Source organism: Trichechus manatus, unplaced genomic scaffold (genome assembly GCF_000243295.1).
Source record: "Trichechus manatus latirostris isolate Lorelei unplaced genomic scaffold, TriManLat1.0 scaffold00184, whole genome shotgun sequence".
Taxonomy (NCBI): Eukaryota; Metazoa; Chordata; class Mammalia; order Sirenia; family Trichechidae; genus Trichechus; species Trichechus manatus.
Genome location: NW_004444120.1, coordinates 1,344,627 through 1,360,037, shown reverse-complemented (window position 1 = coordinate 1,360,037; position 15,411 = coordinate 1,344,627). Strand labels below are relative to the sequence as shown.

Below are 15,411 nucleotides of genomic sequence, written 5' to 3'. Positions count from 1 at the left end.
CTGTCCGTGCGCCCCTGGCCGCTCAGCTGCGAGCGGGCTCGGCCCGGGCCCCGCCGGGAGGAGCCGCCGCGGGACGCGGCACCTTCGCGGGCGAAGCTGCTCACTTCCAGGCATGACTGTTACACAACACGCCTGCCAAGTGGGGGCCCGGCCTGACTGTTCCATTATCCCAAATTCGCCTTTGGTGTAAGCAGCGAGGCCACCTGGGTGGTGATGGTGCTGCTTTCTTACACCAAACCAACGGCCCCCCTCCCCACCTCCGCCCCCCCCAAAATAACTCAGTTTTCATACAGGGGCCCCGGTCATGGTGTTGTGAGGCCCGGTGCGCCAGTGACTTCTTTATTTACACCAGCCAGAAAACATGAGAAATAAAAAAGCCCAGGGAGACAGCTGAGGGTCTTTTTATCATGTTTAGTCCAATGTAATAAAACTCCGGGGAAGGGGGATATTTATGTAAAACCTTAATTTTCGGATGTTGGGTTTATTTCCTAAAGACAGCTAGCAATTAACTTGAGTAGATAAAAGTAGATCTTAAAAACAGTAGCGTTTAGGAGTTCACCAGGAATAACAAAATGAATGGATACTTTAAAATTCTGAAGAAGTTTATTAAACGTCAACTGCAGAGATCTTTGGTGTTTTGAGGTCCTGGGTGTCTCGGATTGTTTGGAGAAAGCACACCTCTCAGCAGCCTGTAACGAATAATAAGGTCGAGAGGAAAAACCTGTTGCATAATCTCGTTTGCCGGGGGGTTCGCCGTGCTGTCCCCTAGAACCGTGGGGAGGTGAGTTAAGATGCAGGATTTTTAAAACTCAAGTTTTTATTTACCCAGTGCTCTGGCTGCCACTTGTGCTTTAAAAGATTGTCAGAGTAAATATTCTTAAACAAATGAACGAAACCTATCAAGCTTGTTTAGACCAGGTATGTTTCTTGGGTGGGTGTGTGGGTGTGGGTGTGTGTGTGGGTGTGTGTGTGTGTGTGTGTGTGTGTGAAATTTACCACCCATGTCAAAAAAAAAAAGATTCTTTATGTCACTGCCAATGGCACTGACTGAGCGTACACTTCAGTGACAACTGTTTACTCAAAGGATTTATTCTGTTTTATCTCCATCAAGAAAAGTTTTTAAGATTTTAAAACTTAAGGTAAAATTTTAAAAGAAAATTTTTTTGCCAGTTGAGTTAATGAATTAAAAAATTACTTAGTTTTTTTTGAGACTTATGTGTATTGATGGACACAGAGCTTGGGAGGCCGTAATTGAGGCTTATGGAGTTCTGTATTTGGTGAAGGCAGCAGCTTGGAGAAGTACATTGAAAAACTAAGACTTCATAGCTTTGTGTAGGTATTTTAGTCAAAATGGGACTAGGTACCATGAAAACTGGTTTGTTTTTTTTAAAGTAAAGCTGGTGGAATTTATTGAGTTTGAGTACTGAGTGGGAGGGTATATTAAACAGTTTTTTTTTTTTTTGGTTAACATTTTATGTAAAAAATTGGGTTTAATAATACCAGCCGAAAAGTTGGCTTTTAGGTAAAATAATGTGCAGTTACCGAAGTTCCACATAGGGAAAAAATTAGAAATGAGTTCATTCTTAATTCTGCTAGTCATATGGTTAATAATAGTGTATGAAAATAAGTCAGTTCAAGTACTGTGAACTTACATTCGTATGTTAAAAATATATAAACTGTGGTAATGATATCTGAAAACGTTTTAACTTCTGGTATGTCAGTAACTCAAAGTAAAATATATGATTTGGTTTAAAATTGTACTTATTTTACTTGGGTGTTTCAATGAGACATTGTAGTTTTTTTTGAATAGGCATGCTTATGGAGGTGGCAGGGATTAGAAATGCAGAATTCTTCAGTTTTGCTCCTTGAATTCAAGAAGTCCTTGTGCTGTGGTTCAGTTTGATAGATGTACAATTAAAAAGAAAACATTGCCATCAAGTCGGTTCCGACTCATAGTGACTCTGTAGGACAGAGTAGAGCTGCTCTGTAGAGTTTCCAAGGAGCGTCTGGTGGATGCAAACTGCCTACGTTTTGGTTAGCAGCTGTAGCACTTAACCACTATGCCACCAGGGTTTCCAAATGTACAATAGTCAGGTAAAATTGGGAGTTGGGGGGTGGGCCTCTGTTGCCAAAGGCTTAATGGTAGTAACACTGAGAGGGGCGCAAAAGAGAAGATCCCGTTAACTCAGTTCTTTTCTTTTCTCCTATACACTTAAAAATTATTTGAGGCATGGTTGGGAGTGGAGGTGAGCTGAGACCAGGGCTTAAGAGTAGGTCTGAGATGGGTGTGGAATTTAGGCTGGGGTCAGGAGAAGGGCTAGGGTTGATGTGTGAGTTTGTTTTGATGTTATTTTCTATGAATTCATGTGTTGGGAATTTAATTCAATAGAGTTTTTTGGGATATGGGATTATATATTGATCAAGCAGACTTACACAGCTATCCAGTGGTAAAGTTTTTCTATTTTTCAACCGATCATAAATTTCCTGCTAAAAATACTTGGCTAGAATTATCAGTGTAATTTATCCTAGAAACCCAGGTTTTCCTGGAGTATCTGACAAAAATGAGGTTTTCTATCCTGTTATCTGGACTGAAATTTCACTGGAGATTTAATGTTTTTAAAGTGCTTTGAGTTCTCAAGCAGAAGATATTTTAAATTGAAGAGATGAATTAATATATGGTGAGCTGATTTGGATCAGAATTCCAAGAAAAGGGAGAGATAAGTCAGGGGAAACAGAAACCAGATTTTATGGCAGGTTTTAACAGATTGAAGGAACCTAGCTGAAACGGATTCGTGGGGAAAAAACCGCAGTTGGTGCTTGATCGACTTCTTTTTAAATTAACTGCATCAAATTTTAAAACCGAGACACATATCCATCATCATAAAAGAAAATCTTACTGATGTTGGTTTAAGCAAAACATAATTAAGTCAGTAAAACTTGCTCAGACCCTCATGATATATTCCAAAGCCAGATCTCAATTTTTTTCTGATTTTCTTGTGTTGTGGATAATCTGATATTTTTATACATTTTATTAGTCCAGATGATCAAGGGTTGGCTGTGTGAAGGGGTGAGGTTATAAAGGTTGGCTGAATTTAAAGCAGCAGGCTCAGGCTTTAAGACGAGGCCATTCTTAAACTGATTGAGAAAGGGAGTTAGAAATTTAATCAAATAAATGACTGAAGGAAAAAGGGAGTTAGAAATTTAATCAAATAAATGACTGAAGGAAATAAATAGGACTGGCTCAAAAAGAAAGATCTAAGGCAGATTAACGAGGACAGGTACAAAGAAATAATAAAAGCTTGCCAGGGTTATGATCAGTAAAGAGGGAAATGGGATACATTTTGGCATGAAAGGAAAAAGGCATAAAGGGAAAAAATATCTGCAAGTACCTCAGCAACAAGAAGGTAATGAAACTTTACCCGTTTCATGATTGGGGCTAGAAGCCTCGCTCTAGATATCATGAAAAAGTCACAAGGATTTTTATTACATAAGAAATTTAATCTGGGGGAGGGGAAGAGGATAAAGTAAGTTATGAGCAGGAAATATAAAACTTGAAATTTCCAGAGATAAATTTAAAATAGAGGGGGACCCACTTGGCTGTCATGGCCTGTTTTGAGTTATTTAGGAGGGAGGCATATATAAGTTGAAATGATTAAATTGATTTCTGGATTAGCTATATATAAAAAGCAAGCAAAACATTTATTGAAAGTATACAGTATACATGTGGGTACCAATAATTGGGGACACCGGTGTATGCCCTTAAGGAGGGCAGGATTGTAAGGACTTTAAGTATATGCATATGTAAAGAAATAATTATCATCTGCTAAGTGCCAAATTCTTGGTAGAAATAAGAAAGATTGGAGGGTTCAGGGAGGTAATCTTCATAGAGATAATGGAATTTGACCCTGGCCTTAAAGGATGCTTAACATTTGTATGGAGAAAAGGAAGTGGGGGAGGTCAAAGGGAGAAAGCATTCATTCATCCCTTCCATTCAGCAAATTTATATTTAGCTTCTACTAGGTGCTAGACCCTCTTCTAAGCATTGGGCATACAGTGGACAAATAAGATAGGTAAGATTTTTGCCCTTATGGAACCAATATTGCAGTGGGAGAGGATGAAAGGAGAATAAACAAGTAAACAATACATGAAAAGGCTGATGTCAAATAGTGTTGAGACTTGGGAAGACTAGTGGTGAGAGTCAGGGAGGTTATGGAAGACTAGTTACAGGCCCATTTAGTCCGTGAACAACCTGTGTTGCCTGTGATATTCAGAGGAATCATGTTAATGATATAACTTTTTAATAATCATGTGCAGTTCAAACCAGTTTGCATAGAATCTCATATAGTAATTAACTTCATTTTTAGCCTTTTTTTTAAAAAAAGAAATCTGTGATGTTTTCTAGATTGACGCATGAAAGCTTTGAGTTTTTAATTCCTGGTTAACAATTTAGCTACAATTTTTTCGGCTGCCATTTGCTAAGAATTCCATGTTTTTACAGTGGGTTTAATATCATAGTTTACAGTTATTTAGGATTGTAATGTATTGGGTTATATACTTAGGTTAATTCTCCGTTAGGAACAATGATCACAGTAGTTCTATAAAGTGAAGCTAAATTCCAGTGACATCTTGTTTTGATGGTATATATGAGACCATACAAAACAAACAATGTGCAAACAGTGTAGGTAAACTATTTGGCCTAATTACCAGATAGGTAAAATAGAGTAAGGCTTGACACTTGTCCAGATCTCATCCACGTGGTACAGGAACTGAGTGGTAAATTTGGATTACTTTGTGCTCTGCACAGTTCCCTGAGTGGTGCAAACGGTTTGCATTCAGCTATTAAATGTAAAGATTAACAATTTGAATCCACCCAGCGGCACCATGGAAGAAAGGCGTGGTGATCTGCTTCCGTAAAGATTAAACCAAACCAAAAAACCCTATGGAACAGTTCTACTCTGTAGTACATGGGGTCATAATGAGTTGAAATCAGCTCTACAGCAGTGGGTTTGGTTTGTGCTCTGTATGCTTAATTATGTCTCCTTACAGTTTAATGATGTCACTAGCAATTCTGATTTAAGCTTATAGTTTTTCAAATTTTTTCTACTAATAGTAGAAATCTGAAGCAAAAGTGTCAGTTCTGAAATGGGGAAGACTGGATTCTTATTATAGTCATCTGACTGCCTGGGTTTTTTTTTTTTTTTTTTTTCCTTTGGTTGGTATTTGGGATGTGTTCTTTATAGTGTTAACTAAAAAAATTATTAGTGACTATTTCATGTTTGGGGGCACATTTACAAAGTGCTTGTCATGCACTCTTTAAGAAATACGTTCCTTCCCCTTCTGCACTTTTCTTGCAGTTTTAAACTTAAAAAAAAAAATCATAGGTGAAATTAAGGTAAATGATTCCAACAAGGGCTTTTATTGAGTGTGTGTGTGTCTATGGAACCAAATCCATCAAATTTTTTTTACATACACTTAACCGGTTTTCATTTACAATGTATACCACTTGAGATAAAGCTATGGAAAAGAAAAACAAAAAATTAAGAGGAGGTAGGAAGTCCTTTCGAGTTCCCTTGAGTTCCTCCTAAACCAAATTACTCGATTTAGAAAAGAATCGTAGATATAAATACTGGGAGTCTATGGTTTGTTTGCATAAAAGCTAAAGTGACTTGTACTTTTCAGAACTATTTGGAAAGAACAGTAGATTTGTTTTAATATCTGTGTGGGAGGTGGGGGGATTGCAGTTTATAGAAGAGAGAGGCACTGTATATTGTAATGGTATAAAAAAACCAAACCCGTTGTCATCAAGTGGGTTTCGACTCATAGCGCCCCTATAGGACAGAGTAGAACTGCCCCGTAGGATTTCCAAGGAGTGGCAGGTGGATTCAAACTGCTGACCTACCTTTTGGTTAGCAGTCTAGCTCGCCATAGCTTTTAACTGCTCTGCCACCAGGGCTCCATTTGTAATGGTATGGCAAGGTAATTAATATTAAATATCTCTGTCCTCCCCTAAGGAGCCCTGGTGGCACAATGGTTAAGCACTGGGCTGCTAACGGAAAGGTTGGTGGTTTGGAACCCACTAGCCGCTCTGCGGGAGTAAGAGGTGGCAGTCTGCTTCCACAATGAGTACAGCCTTGGAAACCCTCTGGGGCAGTTTGGTTCTGACCTACAGGGTCGTTAAGAGTTGCAATTGACTCGACAGCACACAAGAACAACAACATCCTCTCCCTTAAAATTAATGGGGAAAGACTGATATAAAGAAATATATGCTATCTGCTGTTCGCATTGTATAAATTTTTTTTTAAATACATAACTCATATCCTAGGATAGTGTGTGATAAAGTTGGCTTTTGATAAATGTTTGCTGAATAAATTGAATTAATTCTCACACTGCTAGTTTTTTACTGTGGTTCCATTATATTTCTAGCACCTTTTCGCTCTAGCTTAGAGTACTGTGTTTTGATCCTAGGCTTTAAACCTGCAGGGAGTTGCCTTATGAATTTGTGTTCACACTAGAACCAGTCCCTGCCCTCACCTCTGGCTTGCCTGACCCTGTGACTGACTCTGACCTCATTCTTTCCGAAATGGCAGGTGGTTGTTTCCTGTTAACTCTGTCTGCTCACAGTCTAACAGCTCCTTCCCTCTCTGAGCAGCTGAGCTATGTCCTCTTCTGGTAACTTCTCAGAATACTGACGTGCAAATGTCAGCCATTCTGGCCTATTTTGTAGTGGCTTGGTGGTGGTGGTGTCTTTGGTTGGGGGAGAAGCACATTCTTCGGACAAAGTGTCCGACTTAGTTTTGTCAGCTATACATGGTATGTATAAAGCATGAAATTATTTCCTTTTCCTTCTTAGCTTTAGTTAATAATCCTGTGTTCACTTGAAAATGAACTGGTAAGAATAATATTTTGATATACAAATCACCTAAAAACTAAAGACTTTTTTTGAGACAATCAGGGAATTTGAACATGGAATAGTTATATTAAAGAATCATAACCTTAAAGTTCTTAGCTATAATAATGGTATTGTGGTTCTGTTAAACAATTCTCATCGGTTAAAGATACATATGGAAGTATTTATAGGAAAATGGAGTGATGCCTCACATTTGTTTTAAAGGATAGACACAGAAATGCACAATAGGGTAAAGAACAACACTGGCAAATTTTTGATAATTGTTGAAGCTGGATGATGAGTACATTGGGGTTTGTTGTTATCTTCTCTACATTTGTGTATATTTAGAAATGTCCATAATAATGAGTTAAAATGTTACCGATTGTACCTTTAGAGGAAGGAATTTAATGCAGTAAAACTGTGTGGCTGGGCATTTAAGCTAAATAGGCTGATCAAAAATCTCCACTTTGCATTTTCATTAAGTTCTCTTTCTAGTAATGAATTTTTAAGAATGGGGAAAATTTAGTAGAAACGGGATCACAAGAAGTACTTAAAACTCTTAACCTTGAGATTGTGTAATAATATACCTTAGCGTCTATAAATTGCTTTGACATATTCTGTCTCTTTTAAATTCAGAAAAAGCATGTATTATCCGTTCTATAGATGAGGGAGGAAATTAAGGCCTAGAGAGACTAAGTAATTTATCCAGATCCGAAAGCAATTAAAAAATGGTGCTAGAACTAGAACTGAGATCTGATTCTTAGTCTGTTGTTCGTACTCTTGTATACATATACTTAAAAGTGATCTTTTTATGATGGTACAAACTAACAGTTCTCAAACATTTTGGTCTTGGTACACCTTTACACTCTTAAAAAATTGGAAGACTCCAAGGATCTTTGTTTATGTGGGCTATATCTATCAACATTTAACATTAAAAATTAAAACTGAGAAATGTTTAAAATATTTATTTATTTAGAAATAACAGCAAACTCATTAAATGTTAAAAGTATTTCAAAGCAAAAAAAATTAGTGGGAAGCGTGACATTGTTTTATGTTTTTGCCACTCTTTAACATATTTCTTGAAGCCCTGGTGGCGCAGTGGTTAAGTGCTTGGCTGCTAACCAAAAGGTCAGCAGTTGGAATCCACTAGCGCTCCTTGGAAACCCTATGGGGTGGTTCTGCTCTGTCCTGTAGGGTCGCTATGAGTCAGAATCCACTTGACGGTGATGGGTTTTTTTTTTACAGGTAATGTATTGCTTCAATGCAAGACGGAGGGATTTGCCTAACTGCTTCTATATTCAATCTTGTGATGTGTTGTTTTGGTTGAAGTATATGAAGAAAATCCAGCTATACACAGATATGTAGTTGAGAAAGGGAAGAGTATTTAAATAGTCTTTTCATGTAATTCTGGATTTTCTTTGTTACACAAAGCTCAGCAAATGGTAGGTTTCTTAACGGTTAGTTTCAAAGTTGAATCTGAAACCGTATCAGTAAATTTTTGTGCTCTGTAACATTAAAATACATTGGTCTGTCTTGTTCTTTGAATGGCTCTTGGACCTGTGAGTGAGTTTGTAACATCATACATTAGTCATTAAAAAATAGTGGTTTACTGACTTATGCAGCACTTCCAAATGTTGACACCTTTGATCGCACAATCAAATATCGCGTTCATTAATACGACCATCAGTCTCATCAGAAAAATCTTTAAGAATTGGGAACTGGTGAAGATCATGGTGAATACAAATTTTCAAAAAATTTAATTTTCTCTTGAAAGCTCAAATTTTATCATTGGTAACAGATATTGTCATTTCTTTTTCTTAAAGTGACAGGCTTACCACACTCATTTTAGAGAACATATCTTCCAGCTACCTAAGTCTGAATAACCTAAAGTTGTCTGCAAACGTGATATTTCATGAAAAAGGCAGCTAGTTTATCTCCCAGCTCAAAACTGTTGCATAAATGCTTTTCCTCAAGGCAACCATTATACTTAGCTATGCAGCAGAAGGCTTTATGTGTACTGCCCATTTCATCACACAGAATGTTAAAAAGACATTTTCTCAAGAGTTGAGATTTAATCATTAGCTGTTAGAGAAATGCAAATCAAAACTACAGTAAGATACTATCTCACCCCAACAGGGCTAGCATTAATCCAAAAAACACAAAATAATAAATGTTGGAGAGGTTGTGGAGAGACTGGAACACTTATACACTGCTGGTGGGAATGTAAAATGGTACAGCCACTTTGGAAATCGATTTGGTGCTTCCTTAAAAAGCTAGAAATAGAAATACCATATGATCCAGCAATCCCACTCCTTGGAATATATCCTAGAGAAGTAAGAGCTGTCACATGAATAGATATATGCACACCCATGTTCATTGCAGCACTGTTAACAATAGCAAAAAGATGGAAACAGCGTAGGTGCCCAACAACGGACAAATGGATAAACAAATTATGGTGTATTCACACAATGGGATACTACGCAATGATAAAGAACAGTGATGAAGCTGTAAAACATAACATGGATGAATCTGGAAGGCGTTATGCTGAGTGAAGTTAGTCACAAAAGGACAAATATTGTATGAGACCACTATTATTATAAGAACTCAAGGTTTAAACACAGAAGAAAACATTCTTTGATGGTTACGAGGGTGGGGAGGGTGGGAGAGGGGTATTCACTAACTAGATAGTAGAGAAGAATTATCTTAGGTGAAGGGAAGGACAACACACAATACAGGGGAAGTCAGCACAACCAGATAGTAGATAAGAATTATCTTAGGTGAAGGGAAGGACAACACACAATACAGGGGAAGTCAGCACAACTGGACTCAACCGAATGCTAAGAAGTTTCCTGAATATAGCCAAACACTTTGAGGGACAGAGTAGCAGGGGTCTGGGGACCATGTTTTCAGGGGACATCTAGGTCAATTGGCATATCAGTTTATTAAGAAAATGCTTTGCATCCCACTTTGGTGAGTGGCGTCTGGGGTCTTAAAAGCTAGTGAGCGGCCATCTAACATCTATCGATTTGTTCCAACCGACCTGGAGCAAAGGAAGATGAAAAACACCAAAGACACAAGGAAAATATTAGCCCAAGAGACAGAAAGGGCCACATAAACCAGAGACTGCGTCAGCCTGAGACCAGAAGAACTAGATGGTGCCTGGTAACCTCCATTGACTGCCCTGACAGGGAACACAACAGAGAGTCCCTGATGGAGCAGGAGAAAAGTGGGGTGCAGAACTCAAACTGTAGTAAAAAGACCAGACTTAATGGTCTGACTGAGACTGGAGGGACCCCAGAAGACATAGCCCCTGGACTCTTTGTTAGCCCAAAACTAAAACCATTCCCAAAGCCAACTCTTCAGACAAAAATTAGACTGGACTGTAAGACATAAAATGATACTTGTGAAGAGTGTGCTTCTTAGCTCAAGTAGATACATGAGACTAAATGGGCAACTCCTGTCTGGAGGTGAGATGAGAAGGGAGAAGGGGACAGGAGCTGGTTGAAGGGACACAGGGAAATCCGTGGAGGAAAGGAGGAGTGTGCTGTCACATAGGGAGAGCAACTAGGGTCACACAACAATGTGTGTATAAATTTTTGTGTAAGAAACTGACTTGAACTGCAAACTTTGACTTAAAGCACAGTAAAAAAAAAAAAATGAAAAAAAAGGTTGAGATTTAATAAAATTAATACTTTTTATTGATTTATCAAGGACATTGTTAAGTGAAACTGGCTTTTTAAAATATGACATTGCCAGTTGAAGAATAATTACTATGAATTCAATTTAGTGCCACTGCCTTGATTCATGCTAAAGTGCCAGCAATTTTACCTACCCATTGCTTTTGTACTGTCACAGCTGATATCAGTACAGTTGTTTCAGGTTAAATCATGAGATTCAAAAAAGTCATTGAAAAAGAAAATCTTCAGTGATTAATTGGTGTGGATACTGGAGTAATACAGTCAAAATTGCAAGTCTAGCCATGTCTATTTTTTGTTCACTTGTAGAGCAAAATTACAATTCTTAAGGCTAGATATTAACTTGGACTTCATGTGTGCATCCAGATCTTAAATTTGATGACTTACTCATCATTGCCATGATTTTTTTTTTTTTTAACTTTTCACCAGCAGGCATTCTGCAATGCCAGCTCTACAAGGCTTTATTCGTTTCTCAGCTACTGTGTGTACTGCTCTGACTAGTGCAGTATGATAATCTACCCTGTATGATGCTTCATTGGCTTCTTCGTTTCCAATTTGAAAGCAAATTTTTTTTTCTTTTATAAAGCTTATCATGTCAGTGTTTAAGACATTCGGTTTCTTTTTCTGTAAACTCTCAGTGAATTCATTGGATAATGAGGTTATGGAGCTGATAGCAGACTTAACCAAAGGTTACTAGTAGGAACATAGCAGAAGTACTGAGAACACACTGAGTTAATTTCTGAAAACATGCATATTTTTATACCTTTAACTTCCTAACTTAGAAAATTCTAGAAAATGCCATAAATACATGCATGTGTTTCATTAGCTGTCAGAGTAATAAATCATCGTCACACAGTATGTATCCTCTGGAATCAACTATTATACAGTCGTGAGAGAATGAGAGTGGAAGAGGCAAATAAGATCTTAATATGACTAAAAATAGTTTTGACCTTGTGATTCCCCTAAAAGGGTATCATGGACCTCCCATGGGTCTCTGGACCACACTTCCAGAACTGCTGGTATAAACTAGTGCTGTGTTCTAGTATCTTTTTAGAGCAATCCTGACACATACATATCTGTTAATGTTTCCATCTTAACAGATTAATTTGTCAGGAAGAAATGAATATGTTAGTATGTGGTATGAACCATGTGACCTAGAGACCATCATGGGTAGAAGGTCATATAATAACAGAGAGAATAGTGGCTAAAGGGTTGTTGTTAGCTGCTGTGGAGTTAGCTCTGACTCATTAGAGACCTTATATATAACAATGAAAAGTTTGCTGGTCCTGTGCCATCTTCATGATCAAGGCAGAAAGGAGGAGTAAGGGCACTTTACAATTCATCAAAAAATGAACATTTCCTCCTGTCTAGGAAGAATCAAAGTCGATAAACAAACATGATTCTAATTGTTTTTCTGTATTGATGACATTTACTTTAATAAGTTACTGTAAAAAGTAATTAAATTGGTCTCTTTAGGAGAAGAGTAGTCCCGTCACTTTTTAGTTACGTGGAATATGAGCAGATTATGAGTTTGTAATGGGAATGAGACTGAGCAGGAAAATCATAGCATGCTACAGAAAGTTTTTTGAAAATTCAAGACTGCCTTGAGCTGTAGTTAACAGAAAGCCAGTAGCAGAGGCTTAAACTGTAAGCTATGTGTTATTCACTTTAGTTGAAAGAAGTTCAAAGGTGTTGGTCCAGCCACTCAGCAATGTCATCAAGGCGCCAGGTTCTCGCCAGTCTTTGACTGTGCTATCTTTTGTATCTTCACTTACTGTTTTTGTGCGTGTTGCCTTCATGTCATAAAATGACTGCTTAGCTTCAGGCTTAACATCCCTTCAAGGCAGAAGAGGGAAGGGGACAGAGCACGCAGTCCCTTTTCTGTGCCTGCCTCACAGAAAACAAAATTTTAAAGTCTTACTGCTTGAACTGTTTCACAAGACCTCCCCAACTTGGAGGAGAGACGGGGGAAATGAGTGACTGGCTAAGGGGAATGGGATTCCCATGGCTGGTTTAGCATGTATCATGTATCAGCCCTTACGGTTAGACATGTTGCTTGCTGCTCAGGATAAAGCTGGGATTCTGTCAGCAAGTTAGAGGGGTCAGCTAGCTAACTGTGTGTCTGTTACAGATACGCAGAAAATAAAGCACAAAGAGTATTCAGTAACTTGTTAAAATAATTTCTGACCATTTCACATTTTATTGGTCAGAAAACGGAAAAAAGCCAAGAATTTTAGAACTGGAAACTGCCTCAGAGATTACCTAATTCAGTATTCTTGTTTTACGGTTGAGAAAGTTGAAGCCTGTCTCTAAATTATCTCTACAACTAATTGGGACAGAGGTCCATATAATCTTCCCCTAAAATAAGAAAGAAAAATGGACATGGCCGTGTTTGAGGGGAACATTTAAACAGTCTCTAGACTAAAGAGAAATTATTTTAGCAAGTTACTTAACACAGATTATTATAATTTTTATCAAAAAGTAGATAGGATTAGAGAGAGGATATGAAAATGTATGGTATTTTTAGTCACTTTGACTGCTGTGTAGTATCTAATAAAGATCTTGATGGTAAAGAAGGTTAGAGGTAAAATCATTCACATACTGCTTCTGCCCCAAATTTCCACTGACGATGGAAAACTAATTGCATTTTTATTTTAATAGGGAAAGATACACATATGAGTATAATCTGTAACCCAGATACCCTCAGTGCAATGCTCTGAGAAACCGCTGTCTATCCCAGCAGAGGGAAGCATTTTAGGCACTATTGTTAAAAACCGGGTAGAACATCCCTTTGCTTTTTGAACATCTGTTCTTATTTGTTAATAGTGTTCATATTGCATGTTTGCCTTAGATAAGAATTAAAGAACAATTAAAGGGTAAAGATTTCCCATTGTGCATTTATCAGCTAAACTTCACTTGAATGGGGCAGAAGTTATGATGTTTCAAGTGCCTTAAAATGGGATTCTGTTTCAAAAAAGTGATGATCTGGTTACTCACAGAATTCCATCAAGGTTTGTTAGTATATGAATTTGGATATACAGTGAGTTGAAAACCATATTACCAACGCTAATAAATTAAGAAAGAACTACATTGCTTATGAATGAGGCTGTTAAAATAGGTTAATTTAGAAAGTGTTAATATTATTCCTAACAAAAATCTTGCATAATGGTCCCACTGCATTTTACTTATGGTGTATCAGGGTGGGGAGATCCTGGAGAAAAACACTAGCAACTAGCATTTAAGGGGCCAGAAGACATCTGCACTTTGGCATATATTTTTAAGAATAAAGACTGTGTATGCATAAGTATTTAACAGCTGCTTTAAACAGCCCTGGTGGTGCAGTGGTTAAGTGCGGTTCAAACCTACCAGAGGCAGGAGAAAGATGTGGCAGGTTGCTTCTGTAAAGATTAAAAAACAAAACAGAACAAAACCTGTTGCCCATCCAGTAGATTCCAACTCATAGCGACCCTGCTTTGGAAACCCTATGGGGCAGTTCTGTGCTGTCCTGTAGGGTTGCTATGAGTCGGAATCGGCTTGACAGCAATGAGTTTTGTTTGGTTTTGCTTTTAAACAGCTTAGGGGCAGTTTCTAATTTCATTGCCACAGTATATCCATATATCAGTTAGAAACTTTGTCCTTCTACTGAAGCCCTTGTAAGTATGTAATTAAAGCAACTGTTTTCATTTTTCGTTCGGTGAATGACTAAGAGCCTTGTTAATATAAATATTCAGGAAGCTTGATTTTATAGCTCCTTGGTTTTATAACCAACAATAAAAACGGTGTACAGTGGAAAACCCCTTTTCCCTTGTCTACCGACAGTCCCAACCAAAAAGACAAAAACCCCAGCGATTTTTGTTGACAAATGAATGACTCTTGTGTGGCTTGATCTTAGATGCTGCCAGTCGCTGTGTCATTTTAGAAGGTAAGTAACATGATGGTAGTTTAAAGAGACAGTATATTTTTGGGGAATTTCTAAGTGCCAAGTGTTAGGCAGTATGGGATCCACTCGCCAGGAAAAAGTTTTATAGAAGTTCTTAATAAAAGTTACTGTGCAACTGGTTTTTATTATAGAAATGATCTTAATTCATTCATTGAAATAAACTTCTGAGCCTGATGGGCATTTTTCTGGACAGGAGATCCATTCTTTGGGCCACTGGTGTCATTGCTATCACATGAACAAGTATTTATTGAGTGTCTTGTATGAGTGAGGTACTGGAAAGGATGCAGAGAAGGCTAGCATGTGGCCTTGGTTGTCCAGGAACTTACACTTGGTGCCAGCATCTCTTTACTCATGATCTACTCTTCATGGTTTAAACAAAATACCAGAATAGACTTGGTAGTCTTTGCCTTAGAGGTTCTTCAGCTGGGGATCCTGCACACCAGTCGTCACCTTCCTAGGCTGCGGGGTAGGTTGAGATGAGAAGTGGAGGACAGGTCACTTGAGGACCCCTCGTGGCCATTCCCCTTTTTTCCTGTGTTTACAGCCCTGCTCTGCTTACACTAAGAACAGTCAGTGTGCTGGGTGGCTTCCTCTGCAGGGTGGTTTGGGAGACGGAAGTCAATGTCCTGCAGCAGTTGTTGGCACCTCTCCAGTATGGAACCACCAGCGGCTCTGTGGGAGAAAGATGTGCCAGTCTGCTTCCATGGAGATTTATAGCCTTGGAAACCCTGTGGGGTCGCTGTGAGTCAGAATCGATTCGATGGCAGTGGGTTTGGTTTTAGTATTTTAGAGTATGAAAGGCTGAGAGGGACACAGCAAGAAAAACTGAGGGATCTATGGCCATTTTCTTTTTTTTTTTAATTGTACTTCAGGTGAAGGCTTACATAACA

General features: G+C 38.2%; 1 protein-coding gene across 1 annotated transcript in view; it reads left to right on the top strand.

Moving 5' to 3' along the window:
• The window catches only part of DUSP16 (dual specificity phosphatase 16), a 94,719-nt gene that overhangs the window by 634 nt on the left and 78,674 nt on the right, over positions 1 to 15,411 (top strand). The gene's annotated exons all lie outside the window — the stretch shown is intronic.